The sequence below is a fragment of the Nyctibius grandis genome, chromosome 3 (genome assembly GCF_013368605.1).
Source record: "Nyctibius grandis isolate bNycGra1 chromosome 3, bNycGra1.pri, whole genome shotgun sequence".
Taxonomy (NCBI): Eukaryota; Metazoa; Chordata; class Aves; order Nyctibiiformes; family Nyctibiidae; genus Nyctibius; species Nyctibius grandis.
The window spans coordinates 13,829,031-13,852,199 of record NC_090660.1 but is presented as its reverse complement, the minus strand read 5'-3'; positions in this window follow the sequence as shown (position 1 = coordinate 13,852,199).

Sequence of the window (23,169 nt, the reverse complement as noted above, 5' to 3'; positions counted from 1 at the left end):
GAGATGGTTATCTGGCTATTTCTATTCTAGCATGCTATTTCTACTGGAGACTACTCTGTTCTTTCTTATTAAGATGAAAGCACTATTTGTTAATTGATTAATGCAACTGATATCACAGCAGTCAATAAGGTTTCTTTCAGGGATAAGTGTTCACATTAATGAGACTTATTGATGATCTTCATTATTTGCCATAGTCCGATAGAGTCAACTTGTTCACATTTGCATCCTGATTCAAGTTCTCCTGAGCTTCTGCAATTTTCAGACTTGAGTCAAGATCCCTCTCCCAAAGGCAATACTGTCCAGTCAGTGGTAATGGGTACACAATAAGAGCTTTGAAGGTATCAATACAACTCTGAAGACTATCTAAGGACTGCTGATCTCCCAACCCACCTATGAAGTGCCTGATCGCTCAGAAGTAAGCACTTGCACAACCTGATATACTGTGAAGCTTAAAGGACAAGTGAGGAGTATTTACTTTTCCATGCAAAAACATTTAAAATTTCTAAAAGCCATGCATATTCTGGATAGGACACTATCATGTCTAGGAGAAATGTTAAAGGTGGTGCTAGGCACAGAGACGATATTTGGCTGATTCATGGGCAGGTGATTCATATCCTGATTTGAAATGTGTATACTTCTTGCCAGAGTTAAAGCATATAAGGGTGGAAAACATATGAAGAGACAGACACAGAAAATGAGATTCAGTTCATTTCACTGATCAAGAGTCAAATGATCACAAGCTTTAGTAGAATTACCTCCTAAGAAGAACAGCTCCTTTCTGATAAATGCAGTCATGTAACCGCTAGGTCATAAATCGTGCAAATTGAAGACTATAGTTCAAATATAAATCTTTATATTCAGTTTAGTGAAATTTGGTATTGTGTGAACATTATTCATATCTGTGAATCTTCAGGCACTAATCTTGTTGCATTTTATTCATGTAATAAGGATATACATTTTGCAAAAGTTTCATTCAACGGATATCGACCGTAATGAAATTGTACTCTGGGAAGTCTATAAAAATTGTTTCATCTTCTTCATATCAGAAAACCTGAGCAGATCTATTTCTAGTTTTGTCTGTTCTTATACAGATAAAGAGTACACACACAGAATTCAAGCATCTAATAAATGAAAGGCACAACTTCATTACTGTGTTAAGCTGGCAGAGTAAGGAAAAGGCTCTGTTTGTACCCTATTGAAAGGACAGCCAGGTTACAATGCTGAAAAAAAAAAACCAACCCAGAAGAAATATTGTCCCTTCAAGAAAAGTATATAGCTTTCGTCTCACATCAGCCTGCACTGCTTCTACCATCAGGGAGTCTGTGAAGTAGCGAAGCAGGACAGAAAACACAGGAAAAGCCTTCCTCTGGGAAGCTTGTGCTCAAATCAAACGTGTTGAAAGGACACAGACAGGGATGTCATTCAGGCTGGATAGCCTGACAGAGTCATTTCCAGGCTTATCAGATCATGTTCCACTTGTCTGAATACTCTTGTTTTACTTCTGTGCATCAACACAAACTCAGTCCCCAGCACCAAAACCAGATTCATTTCCACAGCACAAAGGGCTTAACTGTGCTTTTCAGCAGGTTTTCCTCCTACCCCTCTGCCCATCTCTCTCCTGGAATGGATTGCTGCTCCTGCATTCGAATTCTGCATTTACTATGGCATAATTGTTTTCTAGTTATGCTCAGATCATGGAGGCACACACAGTTTCATATGGATTTGTAATAACTTTCAGAACAGTATGAGAGGTTGCAGAGACACCATAGATGTAATGTAAGTTGCTGGCAACATTTCTAAATGGATTTTACAGGTTATGACGTATTCCCATCCACTGATCCATTTTTCTGGGACCAGGACTAATATTCCATGCTTCTGCAAAGTTTCAAGCACATAGTATCAAATCTGTTGAGGAGAAAAAAAAAGAATCCTGCCAATAAAATATTTCTTTCCTCTCCTCTAGACTCTAGCATGTTGAAGGATTAGTACAGGCCAGGCTCATTCAGGTTGGCAATCAGTTTCTGATTCTGAGTTAGGAAACTGGACTACTGTGACCACTTAAAGGGCAGATTCCTACATTGACAGAGAACACACTTTTAGCCCTCACAAATCCTGCAGTGTTTCTCTGGCATGGACTAACACAATCCTTGCAATATCATGCCAGTAAAATCCCTCAAATGCTGGATTATTCTCTGTCTCATCTCCTTTGTGTTCATTGAATATATATGATGCTAGCTGGCTTGAAGGAATCTTTCTTTTGATTTCCCAGGGGATATCCACCGAAGGTCTGATTCTACAATACACTGAATATGCTGAAGATTTAAGGAAGCCAGAGGAATTTGAGAGCGTAAAGCTATCTCCTGGCTAAAGACATGAAGAGAAGATGTGCTGCACCGGCTATGTCTTGTGCAATGTCATGCAAAATATTTCCAGAATGGCAAGACTAAACAGTGGCACTTCAAAAAAGAAAGAAAAAAAATCTAATAAGATCTAACACTTCCTGAAGTCCTTGAGGGAACTCTTACCAGATACACCACATTCCTAAATCTGCAAGGAGGATCTGGTTTTGTGGCAAGGACCCAGTTACACCAGAAGACCTTCTATGTTATCACTAACCACAGAGCTCACACCTATTAAGTCCAATGGGAAATATATTTTGCAGATTGATTAGAAAACTAAGATAATAGGGTACATTTAAAATTCAGACGTGTCCACTTGAAAGTATGTTTATTGATTCTTGAAGCTTTCAAAACATTAATCATGCCAAACGGCAAAAATGTGACATGCCAGTTCAGGAATGGAAGAGAAGGGAACTGACTTTTTCAGAGAAAGGTTTGTGTCAACATATTTCTGAAAATTAATCAATAGTCAAATGACTCTATTGATGGATTGAGCATTCCAGCAGGGACTACAGGATGTAATACATTTTTTGTTTATTACAGTTTACGGAAAAAATAGTTTGCTAATACAAAGAGTAAGTGGATATGTCTTTTTATATTTCAAAAAGACATTCTGTTTGTCCAGTAAAAATAAAAATAAAAATAAAATAAAAATAAAAATAGTAGAAGTGCTGATGGGACAACTTATTTATAATTTAGCAACACTTTGAAATATGTTCAGTTTGGGAAAAAAAAATTGAAGTAGTTTGTCCCCAGTATTCAAATCATGCTCTGTTCTGGGGAAAGACTGGAATTGGCTTCAGAGAAGGACTCCAGTGGGCTCTGGATCTAGCCCTTATATGTGAATCTACTCCATGACCTTTACCTCTTGCTATGCTTTATACACCACCAAGCACATGGAAATAGCTTACAAATCAATACATGGATTTTATTTTTCGTAAATATCTGTAGCACAAGGGATTTGTTTAAATGAAAAAGTCATGCTTCATGTGTTTGCTTTCCAGATTCCTAATAATGGGTAAGACTTGATCAGGGGATGGGTTAAATTTCTTACTTCTGGCATGATATGCTGTATGTTTCCCGAAAGCAAAATAACTGAATATGTATACGTGTGTGTATACATACATACATACATATATGTAAGTATGTATGCAGGTATAAATGTACGTATATATAAGCATGTGGAAGCGCATATCCTTGGCAGCAACATAAAGAATCAATACATATTATGTTTAAATCCAGTGTGTATTTTCGAAGTTAGAATCAAGACCTGGGAAAAAAAGACTGTGTTCAGGGCTAGCAATCCTCTGGGGAAAAAGCCAGGAGAGTTGATACTTAAGAGGTTCGTTTGCTGCTTCTTCCTGCTCTGGAAATGCTGAATGGGAAACTTAGGTGCACCATCGCCAAAGCCCTGTAAAGGAACGTGGTGGGAAAAGCCCTCCAACTCTCATGCAGACCCTTCACTTCCAGCCAGCCTTCCTACAACTGCTGGAAGAAAGATGTGGAGCTCCCGGGATGGCTGTGACCTCTGTGGTCAGAATCCTCTTTACCAGCTGCATGAAAAAATCTTCTGATGGGAAGACCTGGAGAACAGCTAGAAATCCCAGATGTTTTAAATCTCCGTGGTTATCTTCTCATACGTTTCCACTGAAGAATGTAGTGGGGGCCAGGGTTATCTGTGAGGACTTAGTGCAGCTCCCTCTTATTAGATATTTTAATTTCTTCCAGCCTGCTTTCCCATACCTTCCTAGATTTATTACTGTGTGTTTATAGTACCGCAGCTGTACTTAGAAGATTTTAAGATGGCTGAGGCTGGAAGGGAATGGGATGACATTTCTAGTATAATTTGTTCTGCGTAAAACCTGCTCCCTTTAATACCCAAGTCCATTCTCTACTTGGGTAGCTACTGGACCAAATCAGCTCGTGCCAACAGGCACGCTCTGCTGACTGCTCATGAAGTTTTGCGGGTTGACATCAGCTAAGAATTTGGCTACACAATTTGAGGGAGGGAGAGACAGAGATAAAAGAAGTGTAACAGTAAGTGTCAGACTGTATTTCTAGTTACATCGGATCAAGTCTAGAGTAAGTTCATTTAAAGCAAGGATTTTTTTTGATATTTTCTTTGTTGTAACAGAAAAGAGTTGGTCCCTGAGCATTTATGTCTTTCAGAAATCTCAGTCAGGCAGAAAACACTTTTTAGTCAGTCTCTGAGATGCTAATGAAATCCAGAGTAACCCACTGATATGCAAAGTACCTCATTTAATGACTTTACACACACACACACATATATATACACACACACACACAGTGTAACTGAAAAAAAATCTAAGCAAAAGAAAAATCCTCAGGACTAGATACAGTACCCTTTAAGTACTGAGCTGTTTAAAATATCAATCTCCTTATTGTAATTTGATGTGTGAAATTCAGGCGTGCATTTACAATTCAGATCCCATTCCTTAGGGATTCCCATTTAGGGCCTGTTCGTATGATTTATTTAGTGCCTTTCTTCACTTACTTACGCTTGAGATCGTTAGGTATAATGCACATATATGCACAGGGATAAAATGTTTATCATCATTACTTCAATGAAGTCATTTGCCATCCTTGACACCCTCTAATGTCCCAAGTGCTTCAACCCACTGGCTCATTTGCCCAGCCTTGCTCTCTCTTCTCTTTTTCATCTCAAATTCTCAATGTGTTCCCTTCATCAATCACGTATGTTTAGTGGGTAGCAGGAGGGAAGGCAGCAGAATAATTATGCAAATATAACAAAAGAAGGTCCCCTTTGTATTGCAGGAGGGACAGGGACAGGTGAGGGGGAACAGAGGAAGCATGAGTGTGTATTTCATGCTTCTTTGAAAACATTAATGATATTTAATAGAAGACAAAGAACCCACTGGAAGCCATTGTGGTCTTAAAACTATATGTCCCACATCACTGGTCTGAGGACCTGGTTCCTCCTTATGTGTCCTCTTGCTGCTCTGCCTCTCATTGACACAGCTTTCCAGCATTTCACCACCACTGATGTTTGCAGTCAGGAACCACTTTGAATGTGCTCTTTTGGATCTATTTTTTCAAAAAAAGAGGATCCAAATCATTGTGCCCTGACTAGATTCAGCTAATTGGGCCTTGCTTTCGGTGGCATTCATGGAGTGGGGATGAACAAATTGAAGATGAAAGGGTGGGCTGGGGTGGGGGCAGGGGGAAGTTAGCATGGCCTAGGGCACAGTGTCATACACAACTGGGGAGAGGAGAGGAGGGTGCGGGGTCTGGGACAGCCCCAGGTGGCTGTGTGCAAGGTGACTTTTTCACTTTGAGAGAAAGAAGACTGGTCTCTCACATTTCTCTGCCTCCCCAGTACAGACACCAACTGAAATACCAACAACATGGTATTTCTCTATGACATGAAAACAGGAATACACAATTAGCCTTGCAGAGTCTAATGCCGGGGAGATAGATCCTATAGATGTTCACACTCAGGAAAGCAAATGTTTTTAGGGGTGCTTCAGATCTTGGTGAAACAATGGTTGCTGATGTGTGCTAAATCTGGGAAGAAGCAGGTTGGTGCAGCGTTCAGTCAAATGATAGACATACCACTGTGGATTGCTCCAGTTAGGACTCCAGAAAAATGAGCTCAATAAACTGCTAGCCCAGAGCTGGGACAATTTAAAAAAGAAAAGTCTTGTGTAGACCACAAAACGAACACACAGTATAAAAAAGAAAAGTCTTGTGTAGAACACAAAACGAACACACAGTATAATCCTCTTGAATCAGTATCAAACCACTTAAGATGGAAATGAACAATGGTTCATCTACTTTTTATTTTTCCCAGTCTGTCCATGCTGTCTTTGATCATTTACTCAAGCATTAATATTTGTCACACTCAAAATTCAATCAGTAGTGAGAAATACCAGAAAGAAAACTCACAGATTTCTGAATGCTACCTGACACTTCAAAGCACACCAATAAATAAATAGCTCTCTCAAAAGCTTTATTTTTCTTTTAGTGCACCCTTCTCCCTTTCCCCAAATATGAAGAACTTTGTTTGCCATGCATCTAGAGGTTAGGGCCGACATAATCAGGGAAACACATTACAGAGGGGATTAATGCGGTGTCCACAGAAAACACAGTAGCAATGATTGCCTCTGATTAAAACATAGGAGATTCTGGCCTTGAATGCATCTCCTGCACCAGCTGATAGAGGCAGATGTCCTACCAGGGAATTCCCAAGCTATTTGTTTGTCCACAGCTACAGGGAAAGAAAGGGAAGATGAACTATTGGCACTGGAATAATGGCTAAAATCTATGCCTCTACAGCAAACTGAATTTTCTTGATTTGCTCTTTTAGGGAAAAGTATAAGCCTATATATAACCTGGGATACTTGTAATCTCCTCCAGTTTGAAGTTTGTAATCTAGAGGTCACATCTGGTCCACTAACGGACCTTTCCCACACGGACTTCTCGAATCTTTTTTGAATCCATCTAACCCATTACTCTCCACAACATCTGATGGTAATGAGCTCCACAGTTCAATGAGACATTATATGAAAACAAAATAATGGACTTTTCTAGATGTTTGATAGAGATTTGTCATTTCTGCCCTCCTGAAAGTGAGAAGAGGGCTGTTTTTTTAGCCATTTTTCATGCCATTTCTTAGCATGTCAAAACCGAAGTAGAAGAGCCAGTCTTCCATGGCTGCCTGCTCAGAGTTATACGTCAGGACCTTTTTTTGTTTTATAGAAATGGTCGCTTCCAGCTTAACAAACATTCAGCATTCAATCACACATTTTTCCTGCTAAGTGGTTTGGTCTATTTTCTTCTCCTTCCTGAGCCTTCAGGGGGAGATGATTAGAAAGACTATGCTGGAAGTTGATTATGAAAGAGATAACATAGGTTATCATCATGGCTGCTTCGATCCTTGCAGTTGAAAGAGGGTTTGAGCCACAACCTTAGCAAGTGATGGTTTTGTTAAAAATTTTTTTTTCTTCTTTTTTCCTACTCTGAAATATAAAAATAGTGCACTGTAGCACAGAAATGAATTATAAAGCTATGGAGAAAATGCAGGAAGTAAGTTCCTCCAAAGGGAAAATGGATCAGCATTCTTTGCAGGGGAATGGATAGACATATAAAGAAACATACAGGTAGAGCACTCATCTATGGCATTTCTTTTTTTGTTAATACTCTTCTTTAAAGCAATACTTGGAGTGATTTAAGCACTTGTTTTTATTTGCTAACCTGTATGTGAGGACTGGTAAGGACGAAAAATATAAAGACATTTAATCAAAAAAACACTCAGAATGCTACTCATGCCCTGGAAAGAATACAAATAATTTTATAAGTGTCGGGTTTTTTTTTTTAATCTGATGCTAAATTTTCCAGATTCATGGACTACCAGATGTCCATCCTGTAGCATTACTTTATTTTTCAACTGGAACTTACAGTTCATGACATCTGATCTGTATCTTTTACTCTCCTGAATGCTTTTCCAAAAGTAGGTGGCATGTGTCTCAAAGTATTGAAATCGTACAAGACCATGACTCACATTTTCTCCACATCAGACGCAGCTCTTCTGGATGAAATGTGCTGTACAAATAAGAGGTAGAGGACCAATAACAGCTCAGGAAGTATTCTTTCTTTAAAAGCTAGGATGCTCCATCTACTTTTTCTGAGTGATTGGCCTCACTCTATCCTATTGGTGTAAAACTGATGCGATGTCCCTGAAAACAGAGGTGTTCTGGATGGTGTACATGCCTTTTATTATTGGCCTTGCCAGCAACTCTGGCATCCATTTAGCTGCCTAATTTATGTAATCAGGGACAGCTTTAGACATAGGGAAAACATGTTTGCTGAGTATGGGAGAACATCAGGAGCTGCAGTTTCCCCTTGCAATGCTGGTTATTGGGCAAAGCCAGAGCTGTGGCGATCCTGCTGTTTTTGGCTCCTGCTGGGCCGTGGAACAACTAGCAGAGCACAGAGAAGTGCTCGTGGAGGTGGTGGCAGCTACATTGCTGAAGGGCAGGTGCATGAGGTCTCTCCTCACAGCAGCAGGCAAGGCTTCCTCTGTGCTTGAGGTCCTGGCTGGGGTGGCAGCTCTGCCTAGCACCCTGGCCCTTTCCTTCCCAGGGCAGGAATTATATGTCCCAGGCCACTCTTTCTTGAAGAAACAACGTTTATTTCTACCTGTGCTGATGGGAGCATCTTGAGTCAGCTCTGCTAAGTCCATTTCATATGAGATGGTCCACACCTCAGAAACTTACAGTCCAAACACAGGAAGTTAAATAGTCAGAAGCTCCAGACACAGCACTATAATCCTGTTTTCTGCACTCCTCATTGTCATAGTGTCTTTGCACTGTCTTAATACCACATTTAGAAAGTGCCAGGACATTTTCTTTCCATAAATGTCCCTCCCCTATGCTCAGTGAAACCTGTTCTCTGTGAAACGGGTTTTCCCTTTTCTTGGGATTCAGAAGTTACAGCAATAAAATTCCTCTTTACTGACATGCCAAAAGAATAAACGCAGCCTTGCAGGGCTCCTGGCTGAATCAGGATGTTAAGGAGTAGGGAAACAGCAGTGAAGAAGATGGCTAACCAATCAATAATGACTGAATTACAGTTTAAAAACTGGATGTGTTAGATAGTTATTAACAGTGTAATTATTCATAAATGTGCCTAATTATTCATAATTATTCAGAAACCTTATTACTTCCCTGATTGTCATAAGTGATCTCCAAGGCCAATTATTATTTGATTATGGCCACAGGACTCTATGTTGCTATTACTTCTTTTGTCCTAGAAAAGTACAGAGGAAGCTAGTGAAGTGAAATTCATGGAGGACCATCGGCATTGAGTTGTCCTTTAAGAACAAGAAATCCATGACTTGAAAGCCTCTGTTGTCTTTCCTCTTAGCTCTTTCTTCAGATTTCAGCTCCTTTATTACAGAAGCTGCTGCTGCCTCATTAGGGTTTTCTAGTTGTAATTGCTGCATTTGATATCTTAATAGCGTTACAGTGAGTGTGAGGGAGGAAGGGGGAAAGGGGCAGAGGGACTATCAATGCACATGTTTGTGGAGAAACCGAAAGCTCCCTAAGCTGTGTGACTGAACCAGAAAGGCCCAGGAGCCAAATCCCAGCTAGTTCAGGTATCTTGTAACTCAGTGGGGAGCTCTGTCAGATGCAGATACAGTAGTTGTTAGTCCCTGACAGTAAGAGTGACGGTGGTGTCTTTCCCTTTAAACAGAGAGTTGAGCTTGATTAGAGTAATTTCTGCAAAAGCAAGGTGAGAAAAATGTATTTTACATTTGCTTAACTCACTGATACTTAACTCACAGGAATGTAAATTCAAACCTAACTGCAAGCTTGGCCAAATGCTGAACCAGATGAAGTGAGGGTGCTGATGCAATTAGACTTTATCATCAGAAAATCTGGGATTTTTGTCAGAAGACACTGCACTAATCAAACAGGAGCATCAGCTCTTTCCACTTTCTTTCCTCCCCTGAAAACATTAGAGCCATTATATTGTGGGGCGGCATTAGTCACGTTAAATTAGCATATAGATGAGTTCTGGGGGTAGAAAGGAGGGGGAGATAGGTTATGATAACCTAATGCTGTAATACAGAAATCTTTGGCTTATATACCAAGACCCACAGAGCCCTGAGCTTGTTGCATGGGGGGAAAATTGCAGTTTCCCAACAGGAATGCAACCAGCTTCTATTGTGTAATTTTATTGACAGTGTTTTAATAAGAAAACACGCACCCAAGCACTGAAGAATCATGAACCAGGCTCCACAAAATCATCCAATTGTCTTTAAATCATGAGATTTGAAACCCCTTTCAGATTTTCTTTTTTTCCTTCTGGTTTCTGAACCAGAAGGGCTGGAAATCTTTTATTTGAACTGATAGCCAAGGTTGTTCTTTTAATGACTTGAGGGGGTATAAGGAAAATCATTAGGCACTGCAAGGGCTGTCAGGACCATTAGTGGCTCACAACCACTACGGTGCAAAAAAAAGGGCTGCCCAGATGTGTGGTCATTTCAGCATCCCATGATGCAGAATGTACATGTCATAGCAGGGGGTTCAAATGGAAGCACTACTCTTTACCTTCTCATTATCACGAAGTCTGTGACCAGTTACTGTCATGCATGTATATTTGAGTGCCATCCTCACTTCAGCGGATAAGGCCAGATTCTGATTGTGGTTACAGCTTTGTACCCCTGGAGCTGTTTCACTGATGGCAGTGGAACCTGGGAAATGAGATCACTGTCCTCTGACGGTACTCTCACAGCTGAAGGTATGCCAGAAAATAGTTTCATGCTGAGAGAGGGCTACCAAATGTAGGAAATGTAATAGCTCAGCAGCAGCCAAAATGTGTATGTGCATAGTTCTGGGTTTTTTAAAATCCCCTGGAAAGGTTAACAGGGGCATTTCTTCTTTTCTTCAGACTATGTGATATAAACAGTTAAATACTGGTAACCCACTTCTTTTGCAACATTCTCTACAGTTTCTGTGATGGGGAATAAAAACATGCAACAGAAATACATGTGCAGGGTGCAGTCACTTCCCAGCGCTTTTTGAAATTAGAACTATTTGGTCTTTTGTTGAAGGCTTCAATACATGGCAGCAGGTCTCAAATAGCACAAGTTGCTGGGCTGAACCGTAACTAAAAGGAATATACTTGATTTTTCAAGGTGTCTCTGTGTGGGAATAAGAGTTTTGCAAGATGCATGTTTCGGGTCTGGGTTATTGAAAAAAGAGGAACAGAAGGTTTATATTTTCTTCAGAATATATAACCAAAAATAGGAAAATACTAGTCTGCCAGACAAAGACTGAAGACCACTCCCTCCTTCAGAAGTCTTTATTTCACTGTGAAAGTGAAATTTCTTTAGTCACACTTGCCTATCTCTGTTTTTTTCTCATCAAAATCGTGGTAGCAATTAAATTTCTACAAGTGCTATGGGGGAACCAGTGCTTAACTTGCACACCGGGGATACTTCCAGGGAGATGCAACATGACTTGACATAGTAGGACAGAACTCTTCAAAAACTCTTCGGCAAGCTCTGGTAGAATGGTAATTTGGAATCTTATTTTGCCACATGCAGTCCAAATCAGACTCTATCATATCAGAGGATCCAAGTCGCAGTGAGTCAGATTAGGATGTAGCTTCAGATTTTGCAAGTAAGATCGTGCGCATAACCATCTAGTTACTTTGTAATATTGACATAATTGATCTCTGTTCCTGTCCACTTAATAAATATTACTGCACCTAAGACCTGCTGCAACCTTCCTCCTTGGAATGACAACTCGGTCTAGGCCCAGAAGTGCAAAGTTATGGTAGCTGCTAGAGTCACTAGGCATATCCAATCAGAGATTAAAAACAGAGTTCACATATGTAAATAGTCTCATTGAACTTTTTAACTATGGAGTGTGTATTATCTGTTTCTCATCAATCTAGAAAAGAGGATGAATGTGTAAAAAATATTTCACATTTAATAATACAGCATAATTGCTAAACAGGGCAGAATACCTTACATATACCTTTTTTAATATAGCTACCATTTTCTTACTTGTAGCACCACACTGTCTTCTGCTTCCTGAGTTTCAATGAAGTACATTTCACTGTATGCTAAAGGATAAGGCTTAGATCGTTCTTAACTCATGTAGGATGATAGCCCGATTTTGCAGAACCCCAGAGCCTGAATAATTAAGAAGGTGCTTCCTTTCCATGAGTCTGAAAACCCAAGGCTGCTTTTTCACAAAGCACAACAAACAGCCATCAGGTATCCTAGCAGTGAATTTTAAGTCCTTTAAGCAAAGTTAAGCAAAGCTCAAACCAAACCTTCACAGGCAGCACAAGTTACAGCACTACTTTAAAAAAAACACAAGAGAAAATGGTTGTAAGTGTGTGTGTTATTTGTTCCCCCTCCCCTTGTGGCTTCAAAGGGTGAAAATGGAAGAATGTGACTGCAGAGCATAATGGGTCAACACCGCAGCTCTGATCGCTGGAGCATACACTCTAAATTTCATGGTACATTAGGTAGATTTTAAAACCTAATCTGCTCCTATTAATGTTTTATTGGTAATTCTATGAAGGTACAGATTGCTCGACAACAAGGGGGACATCAGAGAGGTACCTGGTAATCCACAACTTGGTGACACCCCAATGACCTAGCACTCCAGCACATCCAGTGCATCTTGGCTCACGGGAATGCACCATAACAAGCCTCCCTTCAGGTCTCATTCCCCTCTGCTGTGACAGTGAAGGCCATTCATTTAGGCAATTACTTTTTTTCCTTGGTGTCTGCATAATTCTTATGTATTGATCTAGTAAGACTATATTCTGCACTGAAAGTTTAACTCGTCGGCATGGTTTGAAAACCAAGTCTTGTGTTCAGCCAAATACCGTTTGAGGGACCTAGGTTTCAGCTAACTCTGCCACAGAGCTGTTAAAATGCTGTGCTACAGTACTACTCACATTTTCTTTTCCTGTTTAAATTTCTCCAATTTAAAATAAACGTTGGCCAGAGTGCTGTAATCACTAAGCTAGAGAGCTATGCTTACTTTTTCTTTCCCTGGCTCCACTGGTCTTTAAATATTCAGCTAAAAACAGAGCAGTAGCAACAAAAGTGACAGGAGCTGCAGCACAATGACTCTATACATTGAACTAGGTCAGTTCTTTGATTACCTCTTCCTATAGCCCCAGATGCACATCCCCACTGCCACCCTTGAGTTGGTACCGCTGCTTGTTTGATATTTCCATGAAGTGCTTCAAGGAGCTAAACCAGTTAAAAACTCTTTACTTTGGTTTTGTATGGCTAATTTTTGATTGGTTTATCTCCTTGGATTTGCTTATTGCAGGACCAGATCCGTGCCAGGGCCAGTACAAGAGAGGAAGCAGAAACACGTGGCTGGCAGAGCCCAGAGAAAAGGGGCCCACATCTGTCTCCACTGGCAGCAGCAACCTGATAGTTTGGCTCCATCACTCTCAAAGCTGGAGCCTTTTCACAGAATCACAGAATCACAGAATCAGTCAGGTTGGAAGAGACCTCTGGGATCATCGAGTCCAACCATTGCCCTGACATCACCATGTCAACTAGACCATGGCACTAAGTGCCATGTCCAGTCCTTTCTTAAACACATCCAGAGATGGTGACTCCACCACCTCCCTGGGCAGCCCGTTCCAATGTCTAATGACCCTTCCTGAGAAGAAATTCTTCTTAATGTCCAACCTGAACCTCCCCTGGCAAAGCTTGAGGCTGTGTCCTCTTGTCCTATCGCTAGTTGCCCGGGAGAAGAGGCCAACTCCCATTCCACTACAACCTCCCTTCAGGTAGTTGTAGACTGCAATAAGGTCACCTCTGAGCCTCCAGGCTAAACAACCCCAGCTCCCTCAGCCGTTCCTCATAGGACATAGCCTCCAGACCCTTCACCAGCTTGGTCGCCCTCCTCTGTGCTCGCTCCAACACCTCAACATCTTTCTTGAAGTGTGGGGCCAGAACTGGACACAGTATTCAAGGTGCGGTCTCACCAGTGTTGAGTAGAGAGGGACAATCACTTCCCTAGACTGGCTGGCTACACTATTCTTAATAGAGGCCAAGATGCCATTGGCCTTCTTGGCCACCTGGGCACACTGCTGGCTTGTGTTTAACTGGCTGTCGATCAGCACCCCCAGGTCTCTTTCCGCCAGGCCACTTTCTAACCACTCTTCCCCCGGCCTGTGGCACTGCATGGGGTTGTTGTGGCCAAAGTGTAAGACCCGGCACTTGTTCTTGTTGAACCTCATGCCGTTGGTCTCGGCCCATCTATCTAACCTGTCCAGATCCCTCTGTAGGGCCTTTCTACCCTCCAGCAGATCGACGCTCCTGCCCAGCTTGGTGTCATCTGCATACTTACTGAGGGTGCACTCAATCCCTACGTCTAGATCATCTATAAAGACATTGACCAGCACCGGCCCCAGAACTGAGCCCTGGGGAACACCGCTAGTGATCGGCCCCATAAGCCTGACCTCCAGCAGCCTCGTGACGAGAGCGCTCCCCTCAGAGCTATACACACGTCACCCTGTGGACAAATGGGACTGTACACGTGTTTCTGGCTGAACCCACTTCCTGGAAAGCTACTATGTGAAAAGAGCAGAGAATTGGGGTGATATACCTTCTGAATGCACTTCTTTTTGTGTGAAGCCTGATCATCCTCTTGCTCTTGTCAGAGCCCACAGAGGAGATGGGAAGGAATTTGCTGTTTGCAGATCCAGAAAGGGCTTCAATATCAGCTTCTGTCATGACTGAAGCACTTCTGGTCTTGCCAGGAGAAAGACCTGCTGGTGGCAAGTATGCTTTACTGCTAAAAACTATGGGACTGTAGATTTCAGGTGCTACAAGAGTCAGCTGCAAGTTTGGCAGGTGGCTTCAGGATCAAATGTGATATTAGGCATTTAAAGTGAGGAAATCATAATACTCATGACTATCTCCACAACTGAATCAAGACCCAAACCTACCCACAGTGTTTGATTTATCTTCTTTGAGAAGTTAACCAGCGATCCTTTCTAATAGGAGTGGGGACGGCAGGACTGAACCCATATTCAGTAGACCTTCCACACAATTTTTAGCACACTTTGTGAGCCTTCTCTTTCTATTCCATGCTGATGGCAACCCTAGATCTCCTATAATAGTATAATTCTTCTGGACAAAGTTTAATTTACAGTGCTCTTACTTTCTCTTTTTTTATTGTAATAATTGTTTTACAGTTGTATTACACATAATGAGGGTCCTGTACATTACAAACAACTGCACAGAGGCCCAGATTGAATAGTCAGGTTGTAATTCAGTCTCCAGGCTGAGAGGTTTGCTACCATACCCAAACCCTTAAGCTATATTCTTCAGTGTGGGACATTAGCAGGATCCCTCGATTGAATTACAGCATTGTATTCCATCTGGGACTCAGTATTGTAGTGTACTTAACATTGTACTACATAGGGAGGCATGAGAGTAATGGAATTTTACAGTAATAAGATTTTTTTTATTAAATGAAAAGTAGGCATATAAGATACGCAATTATGTAACATTAGCGGAGTTAGAAATAAAGACCCTGTAAAAACATACCTGAAAAATAAGCATTTGTTTCATTTTCTAAATATTATAATGTGTTATTAATACACAATCAACCTCTTAGAGCATTAAGGCTTTCTCAAAATGTAGAACTTGCTATGAAGTTTTAGATGGATTTTTATCACAATAATTACAACATATTGGTAACTGATTTTCAAAATGAAGCCCCCTCCCAATTCAGTAAAGTATTTTGGCACATGCTTTAAATCATTCTTATCAACACTAAGCTCATGTACATGTGTGCATTTCAGATACTTTATATCAGATACTTTAAAGGTGGTCTCTGAAATCAGTGCTAAAAGTTATTTTTTCTTTTTCATTCTTCTTAACAAATCCATATACCAGAGAGAGGATGGTGGAATAGCACTGACAAGCAAGTAAAAGAAGAGCTAACATCAGTTCAAAATCTGCTTCTCTGTGCTGACTTGGGTGATATTATATCATGTAGTTAATAAGAAACAAACTAGAAAATCTCAAATTTTTATAGGAAGATAAGAAGACATAAAAAACAGGCATACACAACAGAAATAACTCCCTATCATATATTTTTCTTTTTAATTAATATTTCATGACCAGTTAATCAGTAGTCTGTTATATTCCTAATAAAGTAAAGGTATTATTACCAATAAAAATATTTATTGCCACATTTTATGTTTTAATCAAGGGCAAATCCCTCAACATATTCTTTTTTAGCTCCTTGACATGGTGAATGATTAAGTAAAAAAAATAGCTTTTTATGCTAAAAAGAAAATGCTATGCATTGATTAGTTAATTAACATGGCGTCCTTTGGAAGTGCAATAAATCTGGGAAATGAGGAAGAGATAGAGATAATAATCTGAAAGATACAGTGTGCAACTCAAGTTCTGATTTCGCTGTGCTAATATCATTTTTGTCATTGGCTTCAGGGGCCAGAATTTTCCCCTTAGTCCTTATGGCAGAGATGGAGAGTGTTACAGGATCTCAGAAATCCCTGGGGAAGCGTTGGGACTTGAGGTTTCCAACAACACAAACTGGAGAAAGTGCAAGTGCAAGCAATATGGGCTTTATTGGTCAAAATAAAATCTTAATGAGCCCCTAATGTACAGTGGGAAAAATTTCCAATTACTGGTGGGTGATAATTTGGCAAACTGAAGAAAGCAGACAACTCCAATCAGTTCAGACCTGAATTTGAATCCTGCTCTAAGCCGAAATAACTGATGTGTTTTAAGTGGCCTTTATTTGATTTTCCCCTTCATTGTTACCATCTCCCTGGTTACTGTTCATCTAACCAGTTTTTACCATTTTCTCAAAAAAACCCATTTTAACCTTTAGGCATGGACAGGTATATTTATTTTACTACTACTACTACAGCTGCTGCTACTGCTGCTAGTGCTACTAGTTGTTGCTGTTAATCATTACATGAATAAATATTTCTGAAAAGCAATAAATCCACTTTGAATAATGTTTTGGCAAAACTCTTAAGAGAGACTTGGGCCCTGTTTCAAAGAAATACATTGGACAGATTTCCTGATCTTCCAGGAAGGATTTAACTGAGAAGAAGCTCAGAGATCATTCATTCTAGAGGTCTTCATGTGACTAGGATCCCAAATACCATGACAGACTAAAGGAAAAGACAAAGGTAAGGATTAGGTTAAAAATGAAAATATGAGAGACGTGATACTGCAAGCTTTCTGATTTCCTGAGGGAGATTAACAGAAATAGTTTGCAAATCTTGCCATCTAAAAATATTAGTGCTTCCTTCTTCCACTTTATGCCCTAGGTAGTCAGCCTGTTGCACAACCAAGAGAATGACATGCATCTGCACCTCAAGGTTAATCGTGGACCACGGAAGGGGGGTGACAATGCAGAGGCTTACACGTTCTGTTCTGCAGCCACAAACATGGGGTAGCAACTTCTGGCAGAGGGACGGCACATGTGGCAAAGGGCAGAGGTGTCTTACAGTCCAGTAACTACATTTATCAATTGGTCTGTCAGAGTCCCTAGGTAGAGCAGCAGTGAAGCCAACAGCCAATTCAAGTAGAAGGATTTTTTCCTCTTCTAGCTTGGATGAGACAGAGTTGACAATTTTGGCTGGTACAGACAGATATATCCTCTTGTATTTGCTACTGCCTACTTAGAGTCTTTGTTCAAAATGTATTTTCTTAAAAAACCCCCTCATAATCTAGATTGGTCCTATCTAAAATGAGCAGAAAATTGTGCACCTGATCTATATGATGCTCCGCAACTCACAAGAATTCCTGTATGTTCCAGTTTCCCAGTGAATGATACGGTGGGAAAAGGACAAGTTGTATTGTACCACAAATCTTTCTTACATATGTCTGCGTTTACAATATCCAAGTTTAATTCCTTAAGATTTGTAATCAAATGCTGATCTGTCCCTGTTGTTTCAGGGGCTTACTCCTCTTTCACATTAAAGATTTTAAATCTTAGAGAATAGTATTTTATTTAATAGATTCCAGAGTTAAAATAACAAGGATAAAGCTGAATGATTAGTCAGGACCAACCCAAAGCCAGACTGAACTGACTTGTGCTGCTGAGGAAGTGAGAGAATTTTATTTTGACAGGAAGATTTCTTCCTTTTTTGGTCACACTTAATACTATTCTTCCATCTATAAGAAGTGTAGAAAGGGTTACTAAATTATTTGCAGCTGTTTTAATAAATGGACTATAACAACCCAATAGCATATAACCAACTACAATTCAACATACTGATATGCATCTGTTGCAGACACTGATCATATCTGAAATGTTCTGATAACATCCATTAATTATTTATTAACCCTTTATAAACCACTTAAAAGTGGAATGCTACTATCAAGTACAATCTTGTGGGAACCAGGGATAATTTTTCCCAGCAGATAAGTGGTATTTTTAGCCTGATCATGTGGTAACTTTGTATTTTGTGGACAAGAGTACAGAGAGAATCCATGTGTTTTTGGACATTCCAGGAAAAAAAATTAAGTCCTAGCTTACTGCATGCCTTAGTCATAGCTTCATTTAAAGACGTGGCTTGGGGAGTGTCATTGTTTTCTACTTAGAGGTGCTGCTGTAGAATTCAAAACTTCATTCATACAAGTCCTATTATAAAAAAATGCTTCTTTTCCAATATGTTAAAAACTTTCCAGGACTCTGAATATTCAATACAAAGCTCTATTTGCTCTGAAAAAGCTGTCATTGTCAAAGGTTTTCCTCTTTTTTGATTTCTCTGTCTGGGGATTTTTGAATCACTTTGCTTTGACATCTGAGGTACAGAGGTATTAGCAAATATCACTAGTTGCGAGAAAGCAGGAAGTGGACCAGAAGAAAACTGAATGTCATTAATGACTTCTTAAAAATAGATTGTGCTTTAACATATTTGCAGTAACAGGGCTGAAAGTCAAGAGTTTTCCTAATAGCTTCTATCTTCCTCTCCTCTCCTCTCCTCTCCTCTCCTCTCCTCTCCTCTCCTCTCCTCTCCTCTCCTCTCCTCTCCTCTCCTCTCCTCTCCTCTCCTCTCCTCTCCTCTCCTCCCCTCCCCTCCCCTCCCCTCCCCTCCCCTCCCCTCCCCTCCCCTTCCCTCCCCTCCCCTCTCCTCTCCTCTCCTCTCCTCTCCTCTCCTCTCCTCTCCTCTCCTCTCCTCTCCTCTCCTCTCCTCTCCTCTTCTCTCATGTTAAAAGTATTTTAAAAACAAAAGCCAGCTCTGGTTGTATTAATCATTAGTTTTACTAACCTTCCCTTCCCAGCTCGAAAGCATAAATCATAGGGTTTTAAACATACAGCACTTGTCTAATGCAGTTTCCCTTTAAACAAAGACAAAATTCACTACTGAACTTAAAGGAACAAAGACAGAGCACTGAAATGCTTCTGAAAATCCTTCCCAAAAATTGCATGAACAATGCAGGAAATAAATCAACCTTCTCTATTTCAGATTATCAGCTCACAAGATACTCTAATCAGTACTAGTGATTGCAGTCGGATCATACTGGGCTCTGCATACCACATGCATACAGCTGATCTCAGGAGCTACACTTTCACGATCAGTCCCATGGTTTATCTCAGCAGAAACAACTCACTTTTAAGGTGTGCCGCCCACAATTGTTTTTTAAATACTACCTACAGTGAAATTAATTCAAGCAGAAATTCATTCTGATGCAGAAAGAGCATGTATGATATACACACTACTTGCTTTTGCATTCAAGACTGGTGCAAGCTATCTGTGCAGGACTGACAGCATCCTTGGTATCATCTAAAGGACAGTCCTCAGCAGTCAATCAAAAACCCAAGGTTGAAAGAAGCTGACATAATGCCCATCAAAGTCTTCTCATTTAGACTGATTTCAGATTGTAAGTTGACTCTCCTTGACCAGAATGACTCTATGGATGTTCATGTAGTGTATAAGACATTGCTCAGACAGTTGTTAGCCCCAGCAGCAAATTGTGCAGCATTTTGTATGTCCAGAGAGTCAGATGAATTCTTCTTCACAGGATTGTTCCTTGCATGTCTTCTGGGACCAAAGGGGTTGGTCTTCAGTTGTTTCTGTTTTATTAATTAATGAGGGTGATACTTAAATGCCTCTCAGATATCATTGGTAAGGATGACTTCTAAATTAGCTGACTGGCTCTGAGGTTATAAATATTCACTGCTACAACCTCTCCCACTATATATGTATTTCTTCTTCTATCTTTTTTCCTGATGTCATTCTCACCTCTTTCAAAAATAATCCTACACCCTTGAAGTCCGAGTGTCTTGCCAATGGGGGTTTCTGTAGACTGTACTACACAGCAGTGCACAATATTTTCTGTTTGGCATATCAGACTTGCATGTTTTTGTACAATTAATCTGTGAACTCTTTCTGGTTTTGCAATTTTGGTTTGTAATACAAAAAGCATTGTGTTGGTTTTATTTTTTTCTTTTCTTCTCTTCTTATTTTTCAGAATTGCTTCTGTTTCCATGAGATTGAATCAATTATTTCTTCAAAAAACAAACCAGGGTTTTTTTGGAGGGAGTGGACAATAATAACAGAACCACACTAATCCCACAATGTAGTAGTACAGGATGCACTTAAAGAATCTCAACCCTCTAAACATCTGTGTATTCCCTTTTGCTGGTTGCGTTACAATGTTGTACTCATAAAGCCACAGTTCACCCCTTGGAGTGTTATTTTCGTCTCAAAAACAGAGAATTTGCTGAAATTAGGCAACTTTTGTGCCACCTAGTGGCCCCTCCTCTCCAAATAAGAAATATGTCTGGAATTCCCTTGTCTAAAATTCTATATGCCTCTGGTCTTTAAGTATGTAGGAAACCTTCAGTAGTAGTAAATTGTGAACTAAAGAGTCAGAAACCCCTACTTTATCTATGAAGAGTCTCCTTTGCTATCTTTTCTTGCAGTTTTTATTTAGCCCTTTACCCCTTACCTCTCCAAGCACTTGTCCATGCCTGGCCTCTGCTATGCAGAAAGGATTATCACAAATGTTAACCTTTTTATTACTACAGTTTATTTCTGGGGTGAGATCTTGGCATTTCCAGTCACTTTCCACTTAGATATTTTGATGCTTTCAGCAGATGAGTCCTCAGTTCACCCTTATTCTGTTGTAGAAAATTGAACAAATTGCTACCACTCTGTAGCTCAGCAGAGATAAGTCAGTATATAGTAGGAAAGGTGATGAACCTTTCCAAATAATTATACTGTTAGGTGTACTAGCCACAGTTTTTTGACCCTTGCTGCCTGAAATCAGTCACTCCAACCTATATTTGGGCACCAAAACAGCAGCAGATTTAACAAGTTCCCAGAGGCTGCAAAGATGGACAGACCCTGTTGGCTTCAGAAGGAATTTGAGATACTGAAAATGCTAGCCCATCCCCCATCTGATCTCAAGATAACTGTTGTGATGGTCCTAAAAATGTAATTGTGTCTCTGTGGTCCTACTGGTGCACTTTGGGCACTAAACCCCAGTATTCAGTCTAGCCAGGCTGGATCCTCTTTGGGCACACTCTTTAGGTGAGGGATGTTAAATGCAAGCCTAAGGCTAATTGCAGAGTGCCTTCATGCGCAGCAATGGATAATGAGCAGGGGCTGCCAAGCAGTGAGAAAACCTGTCTTGAGCTGTATATGAAAGGTTGTGCACTTCAGTTACATCATCCCATAATGACACTGAATTTCACAGACTTGCTGAGGTCCAACATACATGAGAGAGATCCTCTGCTGGACATGGGCAGTCTGACACATACTTATTTGCATCACCAGCCAGATATTCTCCTGCAGTCTGTATCACAGTGCCATCTGGACACCACTCAAAAATTCAACATCTAAACATTGCTTTAGTCAGGAAGAACAAGGTCATGGGTTCTTTTTTGTAGTTGTCCTTCCGGCATTCACTTGACAGAGTCCGATGGGTACTCTCTCTAGAGTGGGACTACAATGTTTACTTGAATTAGAAGACCTAACCCCTTCTTCCTCAAGTCTCCACTGTACCCTGGGATACTGTTTGAAAAGGGACTTTATTACAATGCTACTCATTTACAAAGACCACTGATTTGAGAAATGGCCCAAATAATAAGTGCTGTCAGAATAATTACAAGACTATGAGGCTAGCAGCGGTGATGTTTGCTCTGCTAATTGTACTTAATTTACTGTGAAGCTTTTCAGTGGCTTCTGTAGCTTTGAGTGCACTGAGTTGTGGTGTTGCTGTGTGGGGGGGGGGTTGTTACCAGGGGGAGAAGATTATCAGCTAGGTAGCCCAGTGAGAACCATTACTGAAATGATCCTGCATGGCAGGCTTTCCAGTGCCTTTTAGACACAGACAACAGTGCGGGTAGCTGTGCTGCTTCAGGCTGGCACATGAAGTGGGCCCTCTGCCTGGAGCTCTTGGAAACAGAGCTGCTACTAGTAAGGTGCAACGGGGAAGCCAGTAAGCTCCAAACTGCCACTGAGTGCCACTGTGAAGACTTTGTTCTGTTTCCTTCCTTGCCTAAAGGCTTAAACTGGCCTTTCTGATCACGGTGATTTACGGATGTGTTTGCCAGGGTGAGAATGGGGTGTCTGTTTGCAATGGATGCTGACAGGCAACAATGCTAGGACAGTCACATATCTATAGGTCACCATAAGGCCATGAATACATCCTCTATTTGTAACTGCATTGTATGTTTACTTGTTAATGAGAAATTCTCTCAGGGGAGCTCATGGGAGTTCTTCAAAAAGGAAGAGCCCATTGTGAGGGAAAGAAAAGAAAGTTATTTGGGAAAAGAAAAGAAAATTATTTGGGAAGAAAAGAGAGGAGAAGGGAAGGGAAGGGAAGGGAAGGAAAGGGAAGGGAAGAACTTAGAAAGAAAAAATGAGTAACACACTGAAGCACAACCCCAGCTGCTACTGACTGATTTTCAGGCCGATTCCCAAGGAATAAACTTATGGAATAATTTTCTGTCTGTTTGTGTGCATGTGTGTATCTCTCTCCCTCCTTGGTAAATTTTGAGTCTATTGACCGATATCAGCAGAATTTCATGGAACAGTAGAGATCTCTGAGAGATTAAGCACCTTTTATGAGGGCAGGCTGGAGGAGAAAGATCCTATCGATATTCCAGCCCAGGGAAAATACTTAAATCACAGCTTACACCTTCTCTGACAGCAAAACTAAAAGATACAAATCTGTAAATAGTCAACTGTAGTGGTCATGGCTTTATTAAAGATTTCTAATTTG